General features: G+C 41.8%; 1 protein-coding gene across 19 annotated transcripts in view; it reads right to left on the bottom strand.

The window, feature by feature from the left end:
* The window catches only part of dab1a (DAB adaptor protein 1a), a 230413-nt gene that overhangs the window by 44615 nt on the left and 168935 nt on the right, over positions 1-16863 (bottom strand). The window contains exon 1 of one of the 19 annotated variants that reach the window (XM_069522355.1): positions 4758-4911. The exons of 14 other annotated variants lie outside the window; for them this stretch is intronic. The gene's annotated coding sequence lies outside the window, so the exon portion shown is untranslated. Of the gene's footprint in view, positions 1-3174; positions 3454-4757; positions 4912-16863 lie in introns of those variants that run through there. 4 more of the 19 variants (XM_069522351.1, XM_069522353.1, XM_069522346.1 and 1 more) reach the window with 4 other exon arrangements.

The raw sequence follows: 16863 nt of genomic DNA, 5'->3' as shown, positions 1-16863 counted from the left end.
TGTATTGCAAACACAAGTACTGCATTAGTCTGTTAGGTTGAAAGTAGTTTCTGTTTTTCACCAGCTCATTCAGTCTCTGCCTGCACCTGCACTTTCATCGTCATTTCAGTCTCAGTCGGGACCTCGTGTTGGCTCTCTCCCTCTCCACCAGCTTCATTTTGTTCCTCAAAATAACTAGCTTGTCAGCTGTGGGAACACAAATAACCTATGGATGCTGCAGGTCAGCCTGCAGGTCAGGCAGGTTTGGCTGAGGTTACTAGAAAATATCACAAGTTCAGGGAGGAGTCAAAAGTGAAAAAGCATTAGGCTCAGCTGTGACTACTGGTTCACCTTCTCTCTCTGTCACAACTCGCTCTCTCTCTTTCAGCACACACATGCACACACTGCAGGGAGCAGGTCTTCTTATGAACTTACTGTCTATATCCTGCAACACCAAACTGTAACTACAAACATCACTCTGCACTCATCCACTGTCATTCAACGCAGGGGAAGTTGAAGCAGAGAGCAAGTGAGAAGGTAAAGAAGAAAAAGTACTTCTTTTATAGTGATCATCATGCACTCGCAGTGATGTGGCCACGTTAAATTTTAACTTGCACGCTCTAGAACAAGAGCCCTGTCCCTCATCTGACTTTTACCCATAATGTCACTGCAATCCCAGGACTCAGCAATTAACTCCATTATTACCCCATTAGAAAAAAAACTAATAGGAGCTTCGGGATGCGTGATATGATGAAATATAGTGTGACAATTACTGATAGACGATGATCTTGGTGAGCAACAGTAGACAGATCAGCGATAGACCAATGTCAAGACAATATTTGCCTTGTTTCTTGATTTAAGTATCAAATTGTTATCACTACTATTCATAGTATAGTGTGTGAGAATTTGTGTGTGACATGTTTTCACAATTTCCATGCACACTTCACACTGACTTGATGTTTGAACTGATGAAGAAGCGCCAACCTGACTCCATGTGTTTGAACTGATAACTACAGATTCTCTATAAAAAGGGCAATTATTCTGATCTGGTCAGTTTTGCAATAAATTCAAGTGTTAGTTTCAGTCTCTTCTTTATGTCCCATCATGGGGGACACAACAGTAGGATCAACATTAAATAAATATTAAATTCTATTTTACAGGCTATAGTTCTAAGTCTGCATCTCCTGCATTTGGTTGCCATGACTCAGATTATGACGAAGATCATCCAACAGTGTTGATGAGAGAGAAACCTTTATTGTTTTATATAAAGTGCTATTGTTTATTTCAGGGTGTTACAAATAATACACATTACAGCACTAGGCGTTCTTCCAGAGAACGGATGCAAGTCAAAAGAAAAGAGCGATCACGATACAGAATGAGGTCTTTCCAAACAAGAGAAAGAATCAGACAAGTCAAAACAAGGAGCTTTTACCTTAAAGGTTCAGTGTTAGAATATAAAATAATCCTAGATATGTTTTCACTAATGTATAATCATGTAAATTGTAGGAATTCTTGTTTTCTTTACCCTAGAAAGGCCCCTCTATATTTAAATACTTTATATTCACATCTGGAGCAAGTCCTCTCTATGTAGGCCACCATGTTTTTTTACAGTAGTCCAAACTGGACAAACTTATGACAACTGAAGGCTACCACAGGTTCTCTTTCATGTTTGGAAGGAGAGGGTGAGGTGAGAGGTATTCAGCTGCAACATGCAACTTCACCACTAGATGTCACTAAATTCCACACACTGAACCTTTAAAGATTTTCTACTGGTTTGGGAATGAAAGGCCTGACACTACTTTTTGAATCATGCGGCAGCCTAGCCCCCACAACAGACTCAAACACCACTTATCGTATAATTTTAATCTTTGTATAATCTATTTAATTTAATGTTATACATTATTATATGTGTCATTATTTGGAAATGTAATAACATTGGGACATAAGATGTGGGTCATAAAACGCAGGTCTGTAAGAAGCAGGTTATAACTAACTATGATTTCTCTTCAACCCTACAGCCACACTTGTTGCCCCCCCCCCCCCCCCCCCCCCCCCCGGCCCCTGTCCAGTGCGTGATGGGCCCCTCTGGCCCCTGCAGTCTGTCCTTTCTTTGCCCATCTGCTGCTACTTTATTCTGAAGTGTGGCCTGGCAGTTACTTCCATAACCTTGCAGCCAACACTCTCAGATCTGCTCTCTAACCCTGTCACATAAATGCATGAGAACACACAAACACACACTTACATGCACACACAAGTGCAGACAAGCTCCTTTCTTACTCCAAGTTGCTGAAGTACAAAGACAGCAGGAGACAGCTGCAAGTTGACATGCTGCATAATGAATCCAACTAGCTTCTGAGCTGCTCTTCACCTCTCCTTCCACTGTTAGTCTTGACCTCTCTTTCCCTCTACGTCCCCATCTAACAGTGGCTGAGTGTAGGCTTGAGCAAAACTAAAGACCGGGGCTTCTTGGGAAAGAGGGAAATCTCTCTTTTTCTCTTCCTCCCCCTCTACACGGTGTTTCTGTGTGAATAGGAGGCCCCTGTAAGCCTCGGGCGAGAACAGATGAATTGAGAGGCTTTTAATTTGCTGCAGACAGAAAAGAACAGAGTCCATTTAATTCTGCCAGCAGAGGCCATGTCGGCAAAATGCTGACAATATTCTTTATCTGGTCCAAACACACTGGAAAAGTGTGAGTCACTCCAATTACAGGCATTATCAGCAGCACTGTTCCACCAAATGGATGGAGAGAGAGTGAGGGTGAGGGTGAGGAGAGAGGGGTTAGGTGGAAGACAAATGAACAGGGTGGAGAGAAAGTGAGGGGTGAAGGAACATAGAGTGGGTGAGTAAAATAATGAGAAAGGGGTAAAAGGGGAGCGAAAAAAAAGCCCAAGGAAGTAAAAGCAGAACAAAAAGGATGGAGTTTGAGCTGCTTCAGTCCCCGTCCTCTTTGTTCCCTGAATTTGTTCTTCTCCTTCTAGCTGCAGCGTCTTTCAGGCAGCATCTGGAGTGTTTAAGAAAGGCAGTCTGTTAATCCTTGAAGAGGCAGGCGAGAAACCCCCCTCCCTGCCTTAACCTAGAAAATCACTGCTTTACAACTAACTACAAAAACACAGACTTTATAATCAAAAATATATCAAGAAAAAACTGTGAAATGATTCCAGAGGTTAGATTCCATGCTGTGAGACAGCTACTCACATAGATGAAGAAGTCCAACCCAGCCAACCATTGCAAAAAATATAAGCCACCACTCCAGCAGTGAAAAAGCGCAAAAAAGAAGCTGAGACTGAGGCTGAAAATGAAAAATGTGCTACAGCACCACTCTCCCGACGTCTCCAACGCTCCAGACATATGGTTGTTACTCAGGAGACTCCAGCACAAGTTCTACATCCAAGCTACAGTCCCAGAAGGGGAGAAGAGGCTAATTTCTCAAAAAAGCTGCCCATGTCTAGCTGTATAAATTCCCTGCCTCATATTCACACACACAGTTAATGTGAGGGGAAGAAGCACGAGACGACATCATGAACACTGTAGTGGCGGTTTGACCTGGAATCAGTAAGTAAGCTAAAAGTAGCAGCGGAGATGTGAACATGGCTTAGTGTGTCTGGATTTAGACATAAATCTGAAGCTGCACCAGAGGAGAGACAGTCTGGGAGAAGGGCACGAGCAGCAAATTGGATGTCCGTAAATGGGGCGCTGCCAACAGGCAGGGGTGGGTGATGTGAGGATGTGTGTGTGAGTGTGTGTGTGTATGAGAGTGTTCACTGTATATGCAACCCGATAAACAGGATTGCTGGCAACAGGAACTTAATGCCCAGAAATCATCTGCAGTTACAGTCTGCCAGGCAAATGGAAAAGAAAGAAAGAAAGGAATAAAAACAGGAGGGAGAAGGGTGCTGGCTTTCTATCCCTCGCTCTGGGTCCTCTCACTCTCGCGCCCACTTCCCGCTCTCTCAGGGTAATTGTGTTCTGTCCATCAGGCTCAGAGTTAGATTAGCGGCTGCACTCATTCAGCTCTCCTGCCATCTCAATAATGAATAATCATACAGTCCACCTATGCGCTGCTTTTCTAGCTACCTGTGCTCTGTCCATCTTCCCCCCTGCTTCTCCTGTGCCCACGCTATCGCAGACACATTTCTGCACTGGTTGATAAATAACCACAACTGCATGTACCAAAGGTTATACCATGTTACTTTATGACCTGCTTCAGATGTCCGAAGTGTAAATTAACAATCTTTCAAAATCAGACAAATTTAAAGGTCCAGTGTGTAAGATTTAGGTGAAAGGGATCTATTGGCAGAAATTTAATGTAAAATAATCCTCATGATGTTTTCACTAGTTCGTTTCCTCTAAATTGTATGAATTGTAGTTTTCTTTACCCCAGAAAAGACCCTTTATATCTAAATACTTTATATTTACATCGAGGGGACCCTCTTTACGGAGGCCGCCATGTTTTTTACATCAGTCCAGACTGAACAAACTAAACACCTTTTTAGTTTTTATGACAATTGAAGCTACCACAGGTTCCTTTTCATGTTTGGAAGGAGTGTGAGGGATGTTCAGCTGCAACATGCAACTTCAACAATAGATATCACAAAATTCTACACACTGTACCTTTAAATGTGGTTTTAGGTTAAATAGACCTTCAACAGACTAGAGTGTAGACCAGAGCAAACAAATGAGATAAAATAAAATGTCAATCAACATCCGAAAAAAACAAAGGTTTACGCCAACAGCAGAAATTAGAAATCTGAATATGCATATGAAATACTGAGACCCACCGGTTTACGATGCGCAGTAAAACACAGCGTCCACTCAACTCTGGTAGCCGAAGCAACTCAACAAGAGCAGTGAAGAAAGAAGAGTGTGTCAGCAAGGAAGTGACAACACGGTATAAGATTAAACTGAGGACAACACGCACCACTATGGGTGGATGACTTAACAGACTGTGTGTGTCCGTGTGTGTGAGAGACAGAGAGCTCCGGGTTAAAGTTCACTATTACACCTTTACAACTACCTCATATTGCTGCACTTTGTCCAACACTCAACAATAAACTAAGTGTTGTGTCATCCTTCCAAATCTCAAACTTAGTAAGAGATTAACATTCTATATGTACTGATAGATATTGTACATGGTAATTGTGATTAAAGTGTAACTTCACCTTGGGTGAAAGGTCTCTTACTTGAAATTCCAAAAATGCCTGGACAATGCAGTGTGGCACGCACACGCAAATACACACACACACTCAGTTGGTCTAAGCTAGTGGTTCAAATGGTGTGTGCGTGAGACAGCTGACGGGCTGAAGAGGATGGGGAACATCATGGTGACGATGTGGTGGTTTGGAAAACAGGTTCAGATTCCCACTCACGAGCGTCCCATCTTTGCTTAAAGGGTACCTTATCAAATATATAGAAATGCCTTGACGTATAGACATGCCAGATGGTTGACAGTTGACACTACGTAAGCGTTGGTCCTGCAGGGTTGTTTTTATAAATTTGGTTATAAGTGTAATTTAAAAACCAGCATTAACGTATTTCACCAAAGAGCAATCATAAAATTTTGTTTACAGATCAAAATCCCATCTAAGTGTGTAGTATCACTTTAAAGGTGCTGCAGCCATTCCAGGCTGTGTGTAATATGGTTGCTGATTTGTAAAGGAGCCTTAAAGTTATTTCCCTCAATCGAATGACCGCCACGTCCAAGATCAATGACTGATTAATGAATAAAAGCTCTTTAAACTGAACATTAAACAACTGCTTCCCCTGAAACACCCAAAAGCTTTGTTAAAACAGCTGACACCAGCTCTTTTCACTTCAAGTTAATAAGGGAAGTAAATCATAATGGAAATAGATTCAGTAGATAGAGTAAAATAATTCTGTCACTCACAACCACTGCCCCTGTTTCACCTCAGTCTGTCATTCTTCAATGTAAAGCCAAGCAAATTTAAACATAATTCTGATCCATTACAACATTTACTTTAGATAATTAGATTTGGCTGTGTCCACACTGAAATCGAATTATTTCAAAACAACTATCCCTAAAGAAGAGGAGGGTAACTCCACATCAGAAACAATATATACATACAACTAAAGCACACTTACAATGGTCATGAGCATGTTGGTGTGAACCGGAAGCAGACTGCCACTCTGCAGTTGGTTGCAGAAAATAGTGATGTGCTAGTTCAATTCGTTTCCTGGACAATGAGGTGGAACTGTTTAAGTAAATGCTAGCATCACTTATTTAATTATAATTTTTTAAATTATCCATGTTTTATTGAGTGCTGGTAGTCAAGTGGTCCCAATCAGGAAAAGGACATGGGTGTCTACGTAATTGTTTACAAAAGTCTCAGTCTCTGCCCATCCAGACTAAGGGCACTTTCACACCTACCTTTTCTGGTCTGGAACTTCTGACTTTTCAGTTTAGGTGTGAAAGGGTCCTGTTTTCATTTATTTTATTTAACAAATACAACAGCTGAATTTACAACATCTGCAACCTCTGAAGTATAGGGAGATGCAGCACCTGGAGGTGAGGACATATGTGCGTAATACAAAAGTCTTAACTCCGCTCCCTGAATTGCAATGTGAAACCAAACACATTAAATGCAAACAATGCAGCAATGATATTAACCATGGTCCGGCTCACCAGTACTAACCATGTGATGTCCTGCAGGTTACTGAACAAAACCCAGCCAATGTCCTGACAGCTGTCTGAAGTCTCACTGGGTTTTTACTTAAGAATCATTAGCCACTAGTACTCCTTGTAGTAACATGTTGAATCACTTTTAAAAGGGTATATTATAAGGTGGGAATGGAAGAAGGAGAGCAACAACAATTTGGGTCATTGCAGTAATCACCTGCAGAGAGGTAACTGTGGAAATACACATGATCCAAGCTCAACACACCATGGTACAGCTAAAGCATGATATACAAGGCCTGTGGTACAAAGGGCATATTTGGCACTGATCTAAATAGAGATTACATCCCCCCACACCACATTAGCCACGCTGGATTCTAGACAATGCCTCTTGAGGTTGAAGCAAGAAAAACAAAAATTGGGATTTCAACAGTGGTTATATCTGTTCCACATATAAACAACGACTCAAAATTGTTACTGCAGCTGTCGAGTAGATAAAGCACTAGCTATTGCACCAGGCCTGGAGGCCTATAAGAACAGCAGTGCAGCTAATTCAGCAGGCAGTAAGCCAGGCCACCAGCCAGCACAACAGCACGCTGCAGGAGGGAAACATGGAAACATCGGGCTCTGAGCTGCTTTAGGTTCTCCACACGGCTCCTTGCCTGCCTGAATGACTACAAGGAACATTCAGCACAGGCCTCATCAGGAAAAGGTAAACACACTCACACACAGACACACACACAATTTTCCACCCACAATCTCCTGCCAGAAATAGGACAACCCACAAGATGAGAGATTCACGCGCACGTGCAGATCGCAAATTAACACAAAAAAAGGTGTGCACGCACAAACACACACTTCTCAGATTATCTTCACCTTTCCTATTTACAGACACAGGGCTGTAGATATCAAAGCGCAGCACTCTCTTTGGGGAATTCCTCCTTTCTCATGTTTTAAGGGGAAATAGATGAAAACGAATCTCGTTCTCCCTGCACCTCCCCTGTGTGTGTGTGTGTGTGTGTGTGTGTGTGTCTTCTGCTTTGTTAATGTGCTAAAATGTAAATTTGCCCTGCTCAACAATGTGTGTAAGACGGTCTTTTTCATGCAGAGAGGAAGCAGCAGCTTTGCTGACAGAGTATACCTTTATTAACAAGTCGGCACTCTGATTCCATTTCTGTCTGTCTGTTTGTCAGTCTGATCTCCTCGCTGTCTGCTTCAACCCCAGTCTACTATTCCACTACAGCAGTCTACCCCTTGTGAGACACATTTCCTTTAGCTGAGCTCCAGCATTGCATTTAGGATGTGATTCATGCTTTTATTCATTTATTGCACCTCTTCTCCTTTTATCTCTAAAGATGTAAAACTTGTGTCATCGCACATCCAGGCCTGCTGCATGTTACTCATCATTCCCAACACTCACGTGCAGGTGGGAGGGGTCCCATCCTCTTCAGGAATGACTTAGTGATTTATGTCTGCTGGTGGTGCACAGAAGCAGGCGAATGTCAGCAATATGGTAACAGACTTGGACTCATGATCAACCGAGGATGGTGCTGACACACACCAGACCTTTCGGCTCTTCAGATACCATTTTCTTTTATTTTCAGGGAATCTCTGATTCTATGCATCACCAATTGTTGAATGAATGAATTGGGTACAGGGGGGTGACAGCAGGCACATTTAAGCAGAGGACTGGAGGTTTTGATAAAAGAAGGGAAAAAATTATGTATGCTCGCTGTAACAGCTACACAACAAGTAGTTTTACAATTTGGCCTGTTGCAACCTGTGTGTCTCCAGCAGCTCTGAAGCCAGGGGTGGCTCTTTGCACTGGAAAACCCATCATCACTGAGCTACAGTTCATTGTGCTGCTGGTCTGTTAAAAGTGTCCACTGAACATGATTTAGATCCCCCACAGGCCCTCTGAACCCCATCAGCTGAGCCCAAAGTGAGTGATAGATCTGCTACATCTGTGGAGTGGAACAGAAGAGACGAGGATTCTGGAGCATAGAAATAGAGCCGGAGCCTGTCGGAGCAGAAGACTGAGACTTAATGAGGGATGCAATCATCAATTATTCAAAACACTTAATCACGGTGTAGCACGATGCTGTTGCACGATGCTGTTGCCCAAACACATGTGCACACAGATAAACACACACACACACACACACACTCCATACAATTAACAAACTGTGCTTTAAAAGCAGACCCAGAGATACAGATAGATGGATGAAATGGGAAAAAAAGATACAGAGAGAAACTGTTGCTTCACTGTGTAAAATTTCATTCTGATACAATGAACATTACATAATCAAGGCTTACAAATATACTCACTTATGCAGAATTTATTTTTTGTATTCTTTATCTATACCTGTTTTCATCTCTGTAAACAGATTCTACATGTGAGTATAAAGAGTCTGTCGACGAGGGACACGGTTTTGGGGTCGGAGGCCTTCTGGTTTCTGTTTCAAATCTGGCCAATCACGCTTGAGCTAAAATCAATGTGGAGAGTAAAAGAGGAGGAACATATCGACTAAAATGCATTTGACAGCAGCTTTTTAATTGACCTGCATTTATATGGAGATAGCTGTTAATACAGATTGTTGTCTGGGCCTAAAACATCTACAAAAAGTATCCCTGTTTGTATTTAGTGTGAGAAACTTTCCATTCGTGTGATAAAAGAAACTAGTTGGTCTTTAAATAGTGTACATAGAACAGAAGATAGAGTGTTGCTGTAGATATCTGCTGTCTACACTGGAAGCTCCAAAACATTGGCTGTTGCCCCCAAAGGTTGAATTGTCATCAGAAGACAGCCAATCAGAGATTGTACTTCCTTAAACTGTGCAGTGCCCCTGGAGAGTGGAGTCTGCTCAAACTGGGGAAAAAGGCTGGGTTTATATAAGAAAAACCATGAATGGCAAATTACCCCCTTTACCCTAACCTGTACATTTTCTGTATGTTTGAGAAAAGTGGACGACCCAAGGGAAACCAACACATGACAGCAACTTATAACTGAGTTGGTTTCTGTAGTTCTGTTGTATTTAGCCTGGTGTCCTTTTCTTGTTGGCCCATTTACTGTTGAGAAGTGCAGTGAATCAATTCCTATTCACCAATCATTGGTGATTGACATGGTTTTTATTCAACATGGAAGCTGTGGTTCATGGGAGCTGCTAATGTTTTTCATGAAAATCAGTTGATCTTAATTAAGCTTGTTCCTATTTGACGGTTTCTATTTTAATAGATGCAGCTATGTAGGAGGAACATAACAAACTCAATCCTGCCAACAAAGTTCTGATTTGTCTTTTTAACTGATTCAAATAGCTGTCTCTGGCTCTGTGTCTGATTCATAGATCTGGAAACAGGCAACTAGGACAACACCCCACACAGGACGATCCCTGCCAGCCTGTGGATTCAAACCTATTAACTGGAGCTGTGAGGAAATACTGATAATCACTGTATTACATTTCTCCTCATTGATTCTAGATATCCAACACTGCAGCCCTGAACTTTTGAGTGAGCCAGGTCAATTAAAAATAAATCATATAAGCCATTATATGATACATCCAGATTAAATACAGTTTCATTGTCAAAAACATTATATACAATTCAGTTCCCTTCATCAGTTAAATCAATTTATACATAGATGGGCACCAGCAAACTAGCTGACTCATATTACCTTACATGCAAATGAAAAAAAAACAAGATTAACCGTATCAGCTTTGGTAGATAACCTGAGATGAGGCATCAGAATAGATATCAGGTGAGAAAATGTTTCTAGACTCAACAAATTTTAAATCTTTTCTCTAAAATCTGTGCACTAATGAAAGTGTGAATCGAAACATGCACCTGAGTATAAGCCCACAGTGCTGATTTGGAGAAGCTCATGGTAATGTTTGCTTTCTTCTAGGAAACACCACAGTAAAATACCACAGTTTTTCTTAGTCTCTACACATTTCAGCAAGGAACAGCATGACACAGACACAGAGCCGAGGAAGAACAGGATAGCAGAAAAGAGGAGTAGGCAGTGACTTAAAGAAGGGAAGGATGCTTTAGGCTAAACCTTCAACAAAGACAGCCCCAAACCTCCTCACTTGCAAGCCGCTGGCGAGATGAGCAGCTCGCTGCCAGCAACTTGTTCCACAGCACACATTTGGAGAAGCCAAGGGGTGAGTTTAATCAATGGTGTTCTTGCTCTGTCAGCGTGTCTATCTGTGCTGCAGGGGGAGGAACATGTTCCCCACTTCTGTCCTCTGAGCCCAGTCAGAGTGCAGAGGGAGCGTCTAGGTTCAGCCTACCCTCTTCAACCTTTGGGGAAAAATCCCCAAGGGGATACAAGTACAACTTCTCCCCAGCCCTAATCCTGTGCAGCCTCCTGCCACTAGTGGCCATCAGTCAGTCACAGTTCCTGCCTCCTGCCTCCTGCCCGTGTGTCTAATCGGCCAGAGCACACTGTCACAGTCGCCTGCCCTTCCAGTTAAAACACAGACAGCCAAACAAAATCAATCTTTACTGAGTGTCCTTGTTTAATAAGGCCCTGTTGTTTCTTATGGACTCTGACAATCTGGCAACATGATCAGGCCACACACAGACGGACACACACACACACACACACACACACACACAAAGGAGCTCAGAAATGACATTTTGCTTCATTAGAAATAGGCTTTGGTCCTCATGAGGTCTACTGGTCTTGACAAGGTCAGTGTTTATGCTGGAAATGGTCCAAAAGAGGTAATAAAAATGAGTATACACACACACACTCTCTCTCTCTCTCACACACACGCACGACACTTATCTCATACTGTACTTTGTTTGTTGCTGGACTGATTCAGCTGTCCAACCATCTTTCTCTTACAAAGGCAGACATGCACATGAGCGCACACACACACCAAGCACAAAAAAAAGATTGCACCCTCTGATCAACAGACTCAGAGTGAATCACCGCAGGATTGTCAGACTCGGGGAAAGTATTTGCATAATTTCCATTTGTGAATTCCAAACTCTTTGAACTTTGCACAAACATTTTTGGCACAAATCACTCCCTCTAACACACTCACACACAGTCACACACACACATGAATGTGTAAAAATGTGTAAAAACCCATGCTGCATATGGAGTCTGTGAAATTCCCTGAAGGTGAAACTTTCTGCCAGTGCTTGAAATAGACCCTTTTAGCACCCTATGGTCTATTGGACTGTTGGACTGTGCGAACTCTCACTGAGAGTAGAGGGGCTATTGGCATTCAGCTCCCTGTGGGACTCCAAGTCAATACAAACCTATTAAAATGTAGAAAAGGCTTTGTGGGTTTGTATGTGTGTTTGTGTGTGAGAGAGAGAGAGAGAAAAGAGGAGATGTTTTTCCAGCTATACACAGGCATCTGAATGACGTCAAACACGTTGGTGTGGATACACAGGTGCACACACACAGTATCAGTCTTTGTGTGTGTGTGTGTGTGCATGTCTGTATGTACAGTGCATGTATGTAGTACAGGTAATAATACTGTGCTTAAGTCCCACTCCGTCAAGGCCCAGCTTCTCACTATCATCAATCATTGTGCAGCTGCTAATGATACCAATACAAACACCAGCACAGGAGCAGGGGAGCTGGACGGTGGGCCGGGGAAACAGAAAGGGGGATAGACAAAGAGGAGGAGAGAGGGAGCCAGAGCTGATGATAAAGGGCTTGATGCTTTCTGTTTTGTCTTAAGAGCACATGTTACCAGAAAAAAATTTTGGGAGCGTATTAAGAACTTAGGAGTGTAAAAAAATGTATTATAGTTATTTATACGTAAAACTACTTTAATGGAATATGATTGCAGCATTTGAAATAGTAAATGTATGGAAAAACTGAGGATATAAACACATCATAAATTACTACAACTTAATTCTGAAGACCCAAATAGTCAACTCAGTCCATTATGGCAGAAAAAGTATTTTAAAAAGTGGTGTCTTTAAGGCCCTCTGCAATGACATTTATTTTTTCAAAGGATACAATTGTCATCTGCATTGTGTTCTCAGTATTTTTGGTAAAAATGTGAAATTTTGCTGTACATGCAGTTTTCACTGTACATGCATTTTCTTGGCGAGTGAAACGCTCACACTGTCCTGAGGTAGCAGAGGGAAAAGTGTGAGGGGCAGCTGGGATTAAAAGAACAACAAGAACTTTACTGTACACTGTTGTGTGCTATGTTATGTAAAGACCCTTGTCATTCCAATTAAGGTAATTGGAATTTGCATTTCCATTTGAGAGGGAGAGGGTGGGTGGGCAGGAGAGAGAGAGCTGGAGGAGAGCAGGCAACAAGCATGAAGAGGGAAGGAAATGTGCTGTCACAGGAGTGAAAAGAAGATCTGTGTGACTGGAATAGGGAATCTGATTCTCTCAGTCCCCCCCCCCTCCTGCCTCTGCTCATGCACACACACACAAACACACAACACATTGGTGTGGATTAATATTAAAGGCCAATGGATGCACCTTGTTTGACATGACCTCTTCACTTCTCAGGAACAAGACCCGAGTGTGCACTTCTGCAGATTGTTCCTTATCTTCAGTGATGCCTTTATGGATACTTCTAAACATTTCCCAAACATTTCTGATACTCATACATTGGCCAATAGCTATGTAAAAAAAATGGCAATGATTCCTCAGATTTTATTATCAAACCCTTATGACAAAGAAATGTAATCTCTAATCAAGTCTTGATATTTTACAGTAAAATCCTTAGATACTATGTAAATTATAAAAATATGAATATATAAAACAATATAAAAATGAAAATCAACTATATAAATGATTAATTAAGAAACTAAACATTTAATGTAAAAATCTTTTCTTCATTGTTTACTCTGTAAAGTCAAAGCTTTGATATCTGGGCATATCAGCAAACGTAAGCACATCTATGAAAGGCTCATAAACAAGTCTGGATAATTCTGTACATACCAAATAAATTGTGCTTTTTTAATGTCTCGCTTACAAAAAAAGGAAGAATTTGGTTTACATTTATAAACATCAAATGAAATTTCAAGTTACATATCTACTATTTCTATCTTTCAGCGAATTAAAATCACTCAATGACCCGTTTGGTTTGGTGAAACATGAAAAAACGGAGATAAAATTGCAGTGAATTATGGCAGTTTGCTTCTCAAAGCGAAACAAATGTTCTCTATTAAACTATTTGACTGTGTAGATTTACAGAATATTTAAAGAGCTCTTTACAAGCCAAAAACATGGTGTTTGTTGACCATACAAAAGGTCAAATTACTAAGACGTTAGTGTTAATCTATACTGGCCAAAACAGGAAGAGAAATCAAATGCTAACAGCACAACCCAAAGCTAAGGTTTAATTTTGCCAAATTCATCTTTCTGATTTAAAATTTGTAGTTTCCAGAAAACCATTTGCTCGTTTGGAATTCATCTCAGTCCCCTGTTTTGAAAGGGACTGAGACTGAAAAGGCTGAAGTGCTTCTTTTTTTCCCTCTCATCTTTTTTCCGACATCATCTTCTTCACTCTGTGGAGCAAGATGAAGGCCAGCGGGGCTGTGAAATTAGCCTATCAGATGCCTCCACCAGTTTAAGCAGAATTCTGAATGTACTAATAGACAGGAGATTAAGATACGTAGCCAGGGGCACAGCCAGATGTGCACACGCAATTATATGCACACCCTTGCACACACACACATACACACACATACACAGAATAAAACCTTTTACTCTATGATTATAGGGAACAAAATGATAATGGTAGATTTTGAGAGCAGAGAGCGCTTTGGTTTCTTTGATAAGTACACAGGTAATGAAGAGGATTATTTCTTATGTGAGGACGAACAAGAGAGAAAAAAAGGAAAATAAAGAGGTGTGTATGTGTGTAGTATAAAAATATACAGGAAGCCTGGAGACAGACCCACTAGATTACACAGGCCTTGGTGTGCTCCAGGCAGAGGACACAGGTGAGGAAATCCTTCCCCTTCTTCCTCCTCTTGCCCTCTCTTGCACTTCCCCTCAGCTCCTCTCCCTCTGCTTCCCTCAGTGGTACACAAACAGGTGCAGCGCCTCTGACTCCACACCGCCATCCTCCCACTCTCCTCTTCCTTACCAAGCTGGCCATGAAAAATATCATGCCTTCCCTTTGTCTCTCCTCCTCTGCGTTTCCCTCACTGTCTGATTGCTCATCTTTCTTCATTGCTCGGCCTGCCTCTCTCGCAGGGCTCGCCATCTGTACAGTAACAGGTGCGCTGTGTATGTGACTGATGTGTTTGTTACCTGTAGCGCTGCCTGCAGCCACAGCCTGCTTGGAGCTTGGAGAATAGCCGCCTCTACCGATGTGCCTCCTGACCTACAAGCTACTACCCTGCTCTCTTTTCCTCCTGCTCCTCCTCTTCTCATTCTGTCACCATCTGAAGGAGACACAGAGGAGGAGCAGGAAGAAAATAGAGCAGGGTAGTAGCTTGTAGGTCAGGAGGCACATCGGTAGGGGCGACTATTCTCCAAGCTCCAAGCAGGCTGTGGCTGCAGGCCACAGATGAGCGGTGTAATAAGTTAGGGAGGCAGAGGTGTGTGTGTGTGTCTTTTACCAGATGTGCTGTGGTGGAGCGTTCATCATAGTGGAGTTTGGGTAATTAGTCCCACCAGTCTGTGTGTGTGTGTGTGTGTGTGTGTGTGTGTGTGCAGTCTACAGGCTCCTCTCATCCATCTCACAGGTGAGTGATTAAATGCTCTGCAACACCTGGAAGTGTTCCTCCTATCCTCCATCCCTCCCGTTTTTGCTTTTATCTTAATTTGTAGCTCCACCCCTGAGACCTCCCCCAGCCCAGTCACAACACACTCCACAGGATGGGGGCACACACACACACACACACACACACACACACACACACACACACACACACACACACACATTTTTTGTCCTTGGGTGACAAAAAAAGGGCAAAAACAAAAACACACTGAGGGAAAAATTGGGTAAAATGAAATAAAATAAAATAATAATAAGGGGAAAAACTAAAGGATCCCTGTTCTTTTTAAGCTGCAACACATCACTGGTGCACCCAACAGGTTGTGACTGATTATTTGCTCACATGATTTATGTGAAATGTTTTGCAATTCCTGCCCAAAGCAGCAAACTTAATAAGACATTGTTTTAAGATTATTGTGGTTGCAAATAATTACTTTGCACACACAAGTCTCTACTCGTTCACCTGCAACATGGAGGGAAACAGCGCCAGTCCACACTGCCAAGAAATATCAATGATTTGGAGATGTTCAAAATGGTAAATATCTATTTATATAGAGCTTTTCTAGTCTCATGGCCTCAAAGAACTATGCATAACAAGACACATTCACATGTTTGGAAAACAAACACACACACACACACACACACACACACACAGCTTCTACGCAGCATTTTTATCTATCAAACACCACTCACACACTGGCAGAACAGCCATCAGGGACAATTTGGGGTTCAATGTCTTGCTCAAGGACACTTTGGCATGTAAACCAAGGGAGCTAGGGATTGAACCACCGAACCTCTGGTCAGGGAACAACCTGCTCAAATGTCAGAGTCAGAGAATGCCATTAACAGGTTGTTTTGTTAGGTACAGTTCAGGTACAGGTACTTCACTACAACTGAAGGAATTTCCGACGGTCTGTATTTTTCTCAACAACAGCTCATTTGTGTCTAAAACTTTGCAGCTATATTGCTGAGAGTCCAAGAAAAAGTAATGTCCTACGTCTTTTTGAATGATGGGTTCCAAAGAAAGCTTCATACATCAATCAATCAAATTTCCTATCAAATTATATTTGTATAGACCATATTTACAAATCACATATGTCTCATAGGGCTTAACAAGGTGTGATATCATCTGCCCTTAACCCTAAACAACAGTAAGGAAAAACTAACAAAAAAAAACTATTAACAGTGGGATGTTACTGCTTATGTAAAACAAACGTAAATGTACATGCCAGGGTCTGCTTTCATTGTGTCTTGTTCTATTTTCAAGTTGTTTGTATGCACTGAAAATTGAACATTTAACTCACTCTGTAAAAAATACAGAGACATACAAGTATATTGTTCATGGCCCTGTACTGCCCTGCCATAACATGTGCAGCTGCAGCCAAAATGACCACCACATTAACATGGTGAAATGCATTTCTGAAAGAGGCTTCTAACACCCTGGATTAACACTGATAGGGAAGACTGGATGAAAGTGGTTGTGGGAGAGAGGCATTGAAAAATCCATTAGGCTGCTGATGAAGATGGGGGTAC

This window comes from Paralichthys olivaceus, chromosome 3 (assembly GCF_024713975.1).
Source record: "Paralichthys olivaceus isolate ysfri-2021 chromosome 3, ASM2471397v2, whole genome shotgun sequence".
NCBI lineage: Eukaryota > Metazoa > Chordata > Actinopteri > Pleuronectiformes > Paralichthyidae > Paralichthys > Paralichthys olivaceus.
Note: the sequence above shows the minus strand (reverse complement) of the source record. Positions and strands in the feature narration are given on the sequence as shown.